The sequence below is a fragment of the Staurois parvus genome, unplaced genomic scaffold (genome assembly GCF_062004578.1).
Source record: "Staurois parvus isolate SC_StPar_1 unplaced genomic scaffold, SC_StPar_1.0 ptg000066l, whole genome shotgun sequence".
Lineage (NCBI taxonomy): Eukaryota > Metazoa > Chordata > Amphibia > Anura > Ranidae > Staurois > Staurois parvus.
This window is the reverse complement of record NW_028317862.1, coordinates 128,186-140,701: the sequence shown is the minus strand read 5'-3', so window position 1 is coordinate 140,701 and position 12,516 is coordinate 128,186. Positions and strand designations below refer to the sequence as shown.

At 43.2% G+C, this 12,516-nt stretch overlaps 1 pseudogene; it reads right to left on the bottom strand.

Moving 5' to 3' along the window:
* Nucleotides 1-397: 397 nt before the first annotated feature.
* LOC149469580 (eEF1A lysine and N-terminal methyltransferase-like) lies at nt 398-12,516 on the bottom strand (annotated as a pseudogene).

Genomic DNA, 12,516 nt, shown 5'->3' with positions numbered 1-12,516 from the left:
AGGGTGACTGCACTGAGGAAGTCCTTACTGGGGAGGGTCCGCACCAAGATGTCTTTACTGAGGGTTGTCTATACTTCAGGAGGTGTACTGGGGTGTCTGTACTGGTGGTTACCGGGGATCTGTACTAATGGAGGGAGTGTGTGATTGGGAAGAATCTGTACAAGGTGAGTCTGTATTGTATTGTTCAGGTCAGTAACCAGATCTGCACCTGTAGCTCTTCTACATCTTTTGCCTATCTGCCCTATAATGGCACTATATCCACTAGAGCATTTGCATTTTTCAGAGTAGAGTAAAGACTGGACAGAGAAGAATTACTTTGACTCAGTGTGCCACCTTAAACATAATATTATCGCCACAGTAATTCAGTATTTCTTTGAGAAAGCAAGGACAGGTATTTCTAAATAACCTAGAGACCAGCATTTATGTTTTAGAGTTAATTAGCCTTAAGATTCCAAACTCAGTGGGCTACAGTGGTGGCAGCACACAATTTTACCTGCTGGTTATCTGCCAATCCTGACAGAGCTAGTTCTAGAACTTTAGCAGACAGCTCTGACTGAATACAATCCATGCTTTCAAAGTGCTGATCCCTATGCAAGGCCACGATTATCAGACGACTGAACCCAACGCTTCTAGCCAATTGTCTCCATCCAGGTTCAGAACCAAACAGCCACTCTGTTTCTCTTCCCTGGGGAACTGGAAAACAGGAATCCAAAAGTAACTGCAGTAACAAAAAAATATAAAATAGATATTCAACTTCCCAATGTAACTTATTTTCATCCTTGTATGATTTTATTAGTGTTTTGGGGGTGGGTGACCTTGCCACTATATTTTTCCTATACACCTGGTTTTTGCAATAGTGGGTCTTATTAGCAGTAACTTCTTAAACTGCAAGTTTCAAGAATGTGACTGACAAAGATCACCCTGGATGTAATAAGAGCTACAGTAAAGAAAATATGTTCACCTCACATAGAAGTTAAATCCAAGTTTGACCTGTGTGTTTTCTAGCCCACAAATACTTCCTAAAAATTAAAAAAGTTGCCTGGTTACTATGTCATCCAGTTAGGGATTACAGCTGCTTTAGTTTGCTAAAGTACTATGATTGTGTGGGTATGTCACTGCCCAGTACAAGCATTTGTGCACCATGTGCTTCAGTAAGTTTTTACAAAGCTTACTGAAAGCAAATGTGCCAGAGTGAAAATGCAGGAAAACCATTCAGGGGGGGACAGGGCGTTGTCTCCCTTTAACAGGAACTGCCTAAGTGACAACTTTAATAACAAGATTATAAGATATTAGTTCAATCAAAGTTATAGAATTAAAAAAAAAAAGAAAATTACAAAAAAAGAACTGCCGAATTCTATGCAGGAAGCTATAATTATTTTACTCCCGAAACCTTGGAAAGAAGCTTTTGTCATACTCGTACTGCCCCATTTCTTTATTGAATAGAAACATTAAACTCTTAGCTCGAGTCTTGGTGACCAGGCTAAGGTCATTGGTACACGGATTCATGAGGATCAGCCTGGGGGAAGGAGGTCCATTCTCGCGTTTGACAGTGTAGAATGGCCCTATCTTTGGGAAGTACTCTCTAGGTCTGGCTTGGGCATCAATTGTATTAACTAGACAGACTTCACATAAATAACAAACTTTCCAAGGGGCACTTGGCAGGGGTGGGTGACCCCTCTCCCCCCTGCTCTTGCCTTGGCAATAGAGCCTCTGGCCATTATGATCTGCAACTCTGTCCACAGAGGAAACACAGAGGAAAAGATATCCCTCTATGCCTATACCACCCTATTACATTTAGGTGACACAGCCAACTCGTTGAAGGCACTCATGGATCTTATCACTTGATTTGGGAAATACTCCGGTTTCATCATTAATTGGAATAAATCTGCCCTTATGCCCCTGGAGACACTAAATTTGCCCCTACCAGCTTGTACCTCACAGATACCGGTCACTACGTCCTTTAAATATGTCTCCCCTGATCCTAATCAGTACCTACAACTAAATCTGGCTCCGCTACTAGATAAGCACAAAACGAAATGTAAGGCCTGGCGTAAGCTTCCCCTATCAGTGGTAGGGCAGGTAAACCTGATCAAAATGATTTGGTCACCGCAGCGCCTATATGTTTTTCACAACTCCCCTATATGGATAGCAAAGTTGTGGTTCTCCTGAATAGACTCCCAATTTTTAGATCTAATATGGAAGAAACAACAGGCCAGAATCAGTCTGTCGGCCTTACAATATGGCTACCCGTCCCACATCCTAGAATGTATTACCTAGTGGCACAGCTTCAGCAACTAACTGGATAAGGGCTCTTAAATCACTCAGTGGCTAGGCTGATTGTATTAACCAACCCAGTTCTTCCGGCACTCTCCCACTTGGAGTTGGCTCTCCAGTATGGGATGCTTTAAGACTACTCTAAGCATCAGTGGGTTTCTAGACATTTCCCCCATTTGGGGTAATCCTGGGTATCCAGAATTAGTGAAACTGAAGGGCTTTCATTAGTGGAGGTAGAGAGGGATATATTTTCTTGACCAGTTGTTCCGGGAATCATTATTAACCATTTCAATACCGTGCAATTTTACACCTTCCTGCCCAGGCCAGTTTTCAGGTTTCAGCGCTCTCACACTTTGAATGACAATTGCGCGGTCATACAACATTGTACCCAAACTAAAATTTTATCATTTTCTTCACACAACTAGAGCTTTCTTTTGGTGGTATTTAATCACCGCTGGGGTTTTTATTTTTTGCTAAATTAACAAAAAAAGACCAAAAATTTTGAAAAAAAAACACATTTTTGTTTGTTTCTGTTATAAAAGTTTACAAATAAATAATTGTTCTTCATAAATTTAGGCCGAGATGTATTCTGCTACATGTCTTTGGTGAAAATAACCCAAATCAGGATGTATTTTTTAGTTTGTAGGAAAGTTATAGAGTTTACAAACTATGGTATAGATCTGAATATTGATCAATCCTGAAGTACTGACAGCCAATCTAATATCTTGAGGTCCAAGAATGTCAGAACAGTACAGATATCCCCCAAATGACCCCTTTTTGCAGAGTAGACAGTCCGACGTACTTCATAAGAGGCATGGCGAGTTTTTTGAAGTTGTATTTTTTTGTCATAATTTTTCGGAAAATGAAAAAATTAAAAAAATTATTTTCACTATTTTTTTTTTTACATACTGTCACCAGTGCAGTACAGCGTCATCATATAACTGGCATGGCGGTGAACAGCGACACTGACTGGTGACAGTATGAAAAAAAAAATATATATATTTTTTTAATTTTTTTTTATTATATTTACTTTTTTATTACATTTTTTTTTATTTTTTTTAAGATTTTTTTTCATATTTTACTATGACCAAAATAGTACAATGTTACCATAGTAACACTGTACTACTTTGGGGAAGTGATCAGTATTTTTTTTTTTTTTTACACAATTTGCTTATAGCAAAGAATTACTTTGCTATAAGCAAGCATTTACCTGAATGAAATCGATTCATTCAGCTTTTTTTTTTTTTTTTGTGCTTAGCTGTGATTTGGTCACAGCTAATCACATGACATGTGCATGTGATTAGCTGTGACCATTCACAGCTGGGCACTAGTATACAATGGATGGCATCATGAATGAAGCCATCCATTGTACACAACTGTCATGTGACCTGCTGTGATTGGTCACAGCAGGTCACATGGTACCAGCAACGGGAGACGGTACTCGGATCTGTCATCGGCCGTGTCCGAGGTGCACGGGCGGTGACAGATTGCACTGCTGCGTCGCTCTGCAACCGCGCAAACCGCGCATGTGCGGGAGCACGCCAAATGGCGTGCACCCGGAAAGCTGCAGCGCTTTTCAAGCCGCCAAACGGCCATTGGCCGGGCGGCTAACGGTTAAAGATGGCCCTGAGTGCTGTATACTGTATGCAGTTAATGCTGCATACAGTTAATACAGCACTGCCAGCAGGCGCATGCATCGGTAATGGAAATAGTGCGTTTGGGCCAGCTTGGCCCAACAAACTATTTTAAGTGAAATTAAACCTTTAATGCATAATGGTGACCAGGAAATCCTTGGTCTACATTTTTATTTTGTTGCAGCAGAGACAGTGGGGTAGATTTACTAAAACTAGAGCCCTCAGAATCTGGTACAGCTGTGCATGGCAGCCAAGCATCTTATAACAGCTTGTTCGATGAAACTTTGGCAATAAAACCTGGAAGCTGATTGGTTTCTATGCAGAGTTGCACCAGATTTTGCAGCTTTATTAATTAACCCCCATTGTGTGTATCATCTGCGGTAAAAGGTCTACTGCTTGCATTTTAAATATAGACTTTAGTTCTGCTCTAAGTGGAGTCTGAAGTTGTCACTCATCCCGTTTGCACCCACCACCACCATTGCCACTGATCACAAGCTACCCCCCCAGCAACCAATGGGTGAGCGGTAATGATGTGCAGTAACCTCTAGCAACCAATCAGCAAGCAGAAATTATGTGCTGTATCCTCTAGCAACTAATCAGTAAGGATATGCTGTAACCTCTGGCAACCAATCACAATCACTGCCTGATCTGGTGTAGTAAACTTATTTTGAGTCTAGCTGCTACTTATTGTATGGCCCAGGGCAGGTGGAGAGCAAAATTCAATAAGGGGGGGGGGGGGAGGAGAGAGGTGGTGGGAGAAAGGGGAGTTGGGAAGGGGGGAGAATGGGGGTAGAGGGGTATGAGAGAGAGGTGAGGGGGAGAAAGGGGGTGGGGTGAGAGGTGTGAGAGAGAGAGACCCTAGCCCTGTCTTCAGTTCCTCCCGTGCCTCCCTGTCCCAGTCCGTCTGCCAGTAGGTATGTGTGATGCTCTGTACCTGACAGCAGCAGGCTGCGGCCATTCTGATTCTGGGTGATCTGCTCGTTCCCCTGCTCTGTGGCCTCTGGCTATCTGCACTCCAGCCCATCCTTGTCCTCTGGGCCCCTGGTCAGCTTGTCCCCTAGTTGTCGGAGCTGTGAGCCGAGAGGTTTCCATGCTCTGGGAGGCACCGCCGTTGGGGATGCTGCACCCACTGCTGCTCAGTGTCAGGGGAAGTCTTCCTGCTCATAGGCTCTCAATCCTAGCTGCCCTCGATGCTCGCCTTCCCCCTGCTCCTGCTGCCACCGGGATCCTTCAAGACAAAGGGCTCAAGGGGCAGCTGCTTTTGGGCGCCACAACGATTGGGCCCGGGGCAGCTGCCAGTTTGCCTTGCGTTAAAGATGGCAATGAGAGCGCTGTGTTCTAGCAGCAGTAATGGACTTCCTGCTCTATTCCTGGAACAATATCCAGCTAGGATGAGCATTGCTCAGCCATTCACATGAAGCTTTGCATTTTTAGAATTAATACAAGGCCTTCTATGACTGGTTGAGCAAAGCTCAGGCTAACTTGTTTTTGTCCTGGAAATGGGACAGAAAGTCTCTAGCTGACTGCCTGGAACACAACACTGTATGCTGCACGCAGCTGAAGTAACATACAGTTTATACAGCAGGTGTATGTTTTAGTAATGGAAATGGTTTGTTTGGACCAGCTTGGCCCCAAAAAATATTTAAAATTAAATTAAACCTAGAGTTCTACTTTAATTAAGCACCACTGCTACCAGGATTTGAGTGTTAGTAAGATGCTGACAGAAGAGAAAAGAAGAAAAATGGAAAAAATAGAAAATTAAAGGGAAAAAAAAAAGAAGATATTATTATTATTATTATACAGTATTTATAAAGCACCAATAGTTCACTCAGCGCTGTACATTACAAAGGGGGACAGAACATGTGACAGAACAATACCAATACAATGCAAAACATGAGGGGATCGAGGGCCCTGCTCTTTCGAGCTTACAATCTAGAAGGGAATATATATAGATAGAGACACATACATATATACATACATATAACATCTGAATTTGTATTGTATGTGAATTCCTTTAAATTTAAAATGGGAAATCCTTTAGAAGAGTAGCTAATTATAGTCCCCTTTAAAGTGGTGTTCGGACTTTGACTTATTCATATTACATTAAGTGCAGAATATTACAGAAAGAATATTAGGACATAAGAAGAAGAAAAAAAAAAAGAAAGCCCAGCTTACTTATAAATATTGCAAAGTAATTGGCATGAGATAGTCCTACAGTAAGACTATCTACCACATAAAAGGTGTAACAAATTCTTCCAGAATCTCCATCACACAAGTCTAATGACACTTCCTGAGAACTCTGATTTTGGTTCAGGCGGTTACGGATTAGTGCATATTGCTGTTGTTCTTTCACTGCTGCCATTAGTTCATCAGGGCTTGAACAACGCAGCGGCTTGGCGCCCTCCTTAGCCATAATTTCCAAGACTTGTGGAAACCCTGGCATCAGTCGCATCACAAATAAAAATACTAGTAAAGGAAACTGACTGCCAGACTCATTGCTGCTGCTTCTGATACTTGATGAACTCGAACCATCCATCCACCTTGGTAGAACTGATTTACTAGTTTGTCCAAGACGTGGCCTTGAGCCAAAGATACACAAACATATCGTCCGCCATATTGCAAGACACAACCAATTTCAACCAGCAACTTTGTAGCAGTTTCCAGAGTTCTTTCTTCTGTATCAGGGAGTATGGCATCCAATGTCCCCTTATCCAACACAGCCTGAAAGTGAGAATCAGAAAATGTAGTCTGTGTGGCATCCATCAACTGATATGTCATCAGAGGTCTTCGTTTGGCATTTTGCTCGTTCATTTGGTGAATGACCACTTCACTCAAAACAATATTGGTCAGATTCTGGCATCCAGCATCATATAGCCTTTCACTTTGTCACAGCCCACCACTAGCACCTGCAAGAAACAAGATGTACAAACCAGTTATGTAAAACCTGGACCTGTCACCACCTTCTATCATTGAATGAATGCAGTGTAGAGTAGGTGGTGAAAGGATCTTTCCTTTTTCCCATAATTAATTCTTACAACACTTATTAAAGCTTGGTAAAGCGCTCTAGTGAAAGTATATTTAAAGATAAAACTTTGGATAAAGTAGAGGAGGGTTAAAGCAGAACTGAAGTCCACAAATACTAACCTCCTGACACTGGAATCATCTTCTCTGATTCTTCTGGATGCAGGACTTCAGATGTCACTTAGGGGTACGGAGAATGTGCATGTGCAGCTCAGTGTACATTCTAGAGAAGATAGTGATTAGGGAGATAAGTTTTTTTTATTGGTTTTAGAACGTAAAAATTAGAGCCTGTCATTGACTTGTACAGGTTGTGACTGAAAGCGAACAAATGTGGCTCCCAGGTGCATCCATGTGCATAAGTCCTTAAAAATTAACTACACTGCATCTGAGCAACACAAATCAAAAACACTATTTAATTCATTTTTAATATTCAAAGCAAACTCCCCCATCCATCCATGTCTAATTTTTTATTTTGCTGAGAAATCACTTTGAAAAACAGCCCAAGCATTTTTAGCTGTGGCCATCTTGAGTAAGGGCAGATGATTCCTGTAGCATTTACTTCCTGTAATCCATCTGCTCTTAGCTCAGGCATGCAAACAGGGTGTTTGCTTAGCCAAGAAAGCCCCTCCTCCCCCCTAAAGATTCCTGGGATGTAGGACATCATTTGCCTAGGCACAGAATCTAGGGTGTAACTGAAGAAATGTATAAAAAAAAAAGTTTAAAACAGGTAAATGCAATATACTTTCCTATCTATTGCTAGCAGCATAAGGATTAAACATAGTCAATGTTGACTGAAAGAGTGAAGTTTCTTAAGGGTATATGCACATATGCCTAACAAAATGAAATGTACACCAGATGGTGCTGGCAGAAAGATCCTGCAGAAAAACCTGGTCCGAAGTGCAAATGGTCCGCAATTTTTTTTTGTTCCGCACTAGAATCAGATCGCATGGGTATTCACACCTATGTGATCCGATTCTGCACATCGCACCGCGTTTTGCGGACCGATTTCGGGGTGTTATTAACTTAACATACACACCTGCAGCGGTTCACAAGAACGGGGTGCGATTCTGATGCAGTGCAAAATTCGCTGCGAATTCCGCACTGCATCAGTGTGAACCCAGCCTTAGAATCACTGAAGGCTGAGATCATTCCGCACTTGTACAGCTGCCTAGTGAATGACTCAACCAGGGACAGGGAGCAGGGCCTCTCTCCCCATTAGCCCGGAGGCACCCGCTATGCCAGTCCAGAGTCCGGAATACATGACAGCGGCACCGATACCAGGGGTATATGAAAGCAATTAAGCAGTAGTGCAGCCGCCCAAAATGCTTCCACCTAATAGACAGGAGTTCGCTTGTCAGTTTTACACACAATCCCGGTGGCTGCAGCTGATGGACCCAGTGCGTATGGGTTCATCGGCCTCATTCACACTGGGCATTTTAATCCGTGCAGGCCCATGGTTACCGGCACAGGGATGGACAGGCGTTTAGGGCATCTCTCTGTCGGCTGTCCCATAGCTGTTAACTGGGATGCAATAAATGCACGGGCACAGCTGCTGCTCCCAATGTGACATTCCTGTTGGTGGGGGCGCAGAGTCCCAAATGAACCCTAGGTTGTGTTTGGATAGAAGCATCCACATAGATGTCATAATGGCAGCAGCAGCTGTGTCCGTGCAACCGCTGCATCCCAATTAACTGCTATGGGACAGCCGACAACGGGATGCCCGGAACACCTGTCCATCACTGTGCTGGTAAACACAGCCCTGCAAAAGGCACAGATTTCATTCACACTTATGTAACTCCAAAGTCGTGCGATTTCCATTGTGACTTTGATGTAACTTTGGATGGGTGCGACTTTGGCTTTACTGTTGCATTGATAACATTAACCTCTTCCGCACCACCGTATAGCAGAAATACTGCTACAGGGAGGCACAGGTGCGAAAAATCTCATATATATACATGATTTTGCAGTTCTGGGTAGGGGGCGTGCGCGCCCTACCCACTCTGCCATTCACGGGCTCAGCTGTCAATCACTGGGTCCCAGCCCGTGATTCCCTGTGAGCACCTGGCGTTCACAGATCTCTTCCCTGTCAGCTCCTGCACACTGCTTTGTATGGCTTTGCATAGCAGAGCCATACAAAGCAGTGTGCTTACAGTGTAAAGCACACACACACAGTAAAGCAGCACACAGTTAACCCTTTGATCGCCCCACATGTTAACCCTATCCTGCCCAGTGCCATTAGTACAGCATCAGTGCTTTTTTATTAGCACTGATCACTGTATTGGTGTCACTGGGGATGTCAGTGACACAAAGTCAGTTCTCCCCCAGTGTCTGAATGCCCGCCGCATTCCTGCTATAAGTTGCTGATCGCCATTACTAGTTAAAAAAAAAGAAAAAAGCATATCTACTGCCATTTGTAAATGCTATAACTTTCACGCAAGTCAATTCGTTTATGTATTGGGATTTTTTTTTTTAGCAAAGACATGGAGCAGAATACCTTTTGGCCTAAATTGATGTAGAGATTTGATTATTTACTGGACATGTTTAATAGCAAAAAGTCAAAAGTGTAGTTTTTTTTTTTCAAAATTGTCAATCTTTTTTTGTTTATAAACGCAAAAAATAAAAACCGCACAGGCAATCAAATACCATCAAAAGAAAGCTCTGTTTGTGGAGAAAAAAAGACGCAAATTTAATTTGGGTACAGCATTGCACGACCGCGCAATTGTCAGTTAAAGTAACAGCTCTGTATCGCAAAAAAATGGCCCGGTCAGGAAGGGGGGTAAATCAAATGGTTAAGATGCGACTTTCATGTAACTTTTGAGAGTTTACATTGCAGTCTATATCACTCCAGTCACATGAAAGTCACATGAGTAGCACAGGAACCTTTTTAAAGTCGCTGCAACTTTGGTTGCATGGATTTGAACAGCTTCCATTGAAATACATGGGTTGCAACTTGTCATGTGACTTTTGTCAAGTTTATTTTTTCCCCAAGTCGCACAAGGGTGAATGGAGCCTTGAACACTATGTGAAGGAGGCCAGGCCTTGGAGTGTTACTGCATTCAGATCCATAGGAAACTGAACACAGGGTTCTGTGCTGGAGCCCTAATGCAGAGCTCACAGGAGGGAGTGAGAGAAGGGAAGGCAGCCAGCAGTCCATGTACACACCTTGTGTTTCGGTTGAATGTATTTGTGCAGCACACCACACAGCTCCAAGTATCCGCCATACCACTCGAAGGCCCGCTCCCCCCTGCGCTGGAAGAACTGCTGCCAGTACTCGCTGGAGGAGAACTCCTTACTGCTCTTCGGTAACAGATTCATCTTCCCACCATCACTGCCTCAGTCACCGCATGGAGCACACAGCCAACACTTCCGGGTCACAGCTGTCCAGCTCCTCATTGGCCACATTCTTCCACAAAAGGTTTTTCATTGGAAAAGCTGGCTGAAGACTGGAGCTCCACTTTCGACAGAAAACATGTGACCTCCATTCCACCATTTGTTTTTGTTAATGAACGTTAAAACATTTGGAGTGGAGGTCACATGTTTCCTGTCGACTGGAGCTCCACTCTACAGCCTCTGCTTGTTTGTTGCATTAAAGTTCACTAGCAAAAAAAAGGGGAGTGGAAGTCATGTGTTTCCTATTAAAAATGGAGCTCCATTCTGCAGCCAGACTCTATTGTAGAGGAGACTGGGGGCCGGAAGTGGGAGGAGCCAAAGGAAAGGCCGTGGGAGGAGACTGGGAACCGGAAGTGGGAGGAGTCTGAGGGAGGGCAGGAAGTGGGAGGAGACACGAGTGTTGCTTAGCAACCCCAACACCACTGCTCAGTCTGCAGCTGGCTCTCCTGGGATCAACATCGATTCGGCGTTGCTGAGTGGCAGACCAACGGACCAATGGATTGCGAAGCCTGTGCAAGCAGGTGGAGCCAGCAACATGTGGGCGGTGATCATTTCATCTCTGAGCGAATGAAGGAGGAGATTGCGGAGCAGGGGGCGAGTACAGTGTATCTTTTATATTAGTATATATATGAATGATCGGTGAGGTAATTGGTTGTAGGCGGAACTGTGGTCTGCAATCATCGGGTGATGGGACAGAATGTCATGTGTATGTACAGGTCTTTCATAGGATCGATCTCCTGTGTGCACAGCCAGCCCCCTGATCTGTAGAAGCAGCAATAGATAAACATGGGAAGAAGCAGATGATTGCAGGATGACCTTGCAGCCTCTTTATTCCTGTAGTAGTGCAGGTCTGGGACATGGCTCCATCACACTCAGGCTCACATACCACTTACTCACCTAAGGATTCCCCCCCCCCCCCTTTCTGACCAGGACATTTTTGGCTCTGTGTTACTTTAACTGACAATTGCGCGGTCATGCAACACTGCACCCAATTGAAATTTATGTCCTTTTTCCCTCCACAAATAGGGTTTTCTTTCAGTGGTATTTGATCGCCTGTACGTTTTTTTTTTTTTGTTTTTTTTTTTTTGTTTTTTTTTTTTTTTTGCACTATAAGCAAAAAAATGCAGACAATTTTGAAAATAAAAAAAAATATTTTTCACTTTTTGCTATAAAAAATTAAAAAAAAAAAAAATCAAATTTCATCATATATTTAGGCCAAAATGTATTCTGGTACAAATACATGTAAATTAACTGGTTTATAGCATCTACAAATGGCGGTATATATACTGGAATTTTCATTTGTACTAGTAATGACGGCGATCAGCGACTTATAGCGGGACTGCGGTGGGCATTCTGACACAGGGGGCGGAGCAGAATACCTTTTGGCCTAAATTGATGTAGAAATTTGATTTACTGGACATGTTTAATAGCAAAAAGTCAAAAGTGTAGTTTTTTTTTTTCAAAATTGTCAATCTTTTTTTGTTTATAAACGCAAAAAATAAAAACCGCACAGGCAATCAAATACCATCAAAAGAAAGCTCTGTTTGTGGAGAAAAAAAGACGCAAATTTAATTTGGGTACAGCATTGCATAACCGCGCAGTTGTCAGTTAAAGTAACAGCTCTGTATCGCAAAAAAATGGCCCGGTCAGGAAAAGAGGTAAATCAAATGGTTAAGATGCGACTTTCATGCAACTTTTGAGAGTTTACATTGCAGTCTATATCACTCCAGTCGCATGAAAGTCACATGAGTAGCACAGGAACCTTTTTAAAGTCGCTGCAACTTTGGTTGCATGCATTTGAACAGCTTCCATTGAAATACATGGGTTGCAACTTGTCATGTGACTTTTGTCAAGTTTATTTTTTCCCCAAGTCGCACAAGGGTGAATGGAGCCTTGAACACCATGTGAGGGAGGCCAGGCCTTGGAGTGTTACTGCATTCAGATCCATAGGAAACTGAACACAGGGTTCTGTGCTGGAGCCCTAATGCAGAGCTCACAGGAGGGAGTGAGAGAAGGGAAGGCAGCCAGCAGTCCATGTACACACCTTGTGTTTCGGTTGAATGTATTTGTGCAGCACACCACACAGCTCCAAGTATCCGCCATACCACTCGAAGGCCCGCTCCCCCCTGCGCCGGAAGAACTGCTGCCAGTACTCGCTGGAGGAGAACTCCTTACTGCTCTTCGGTAACAGATTCAT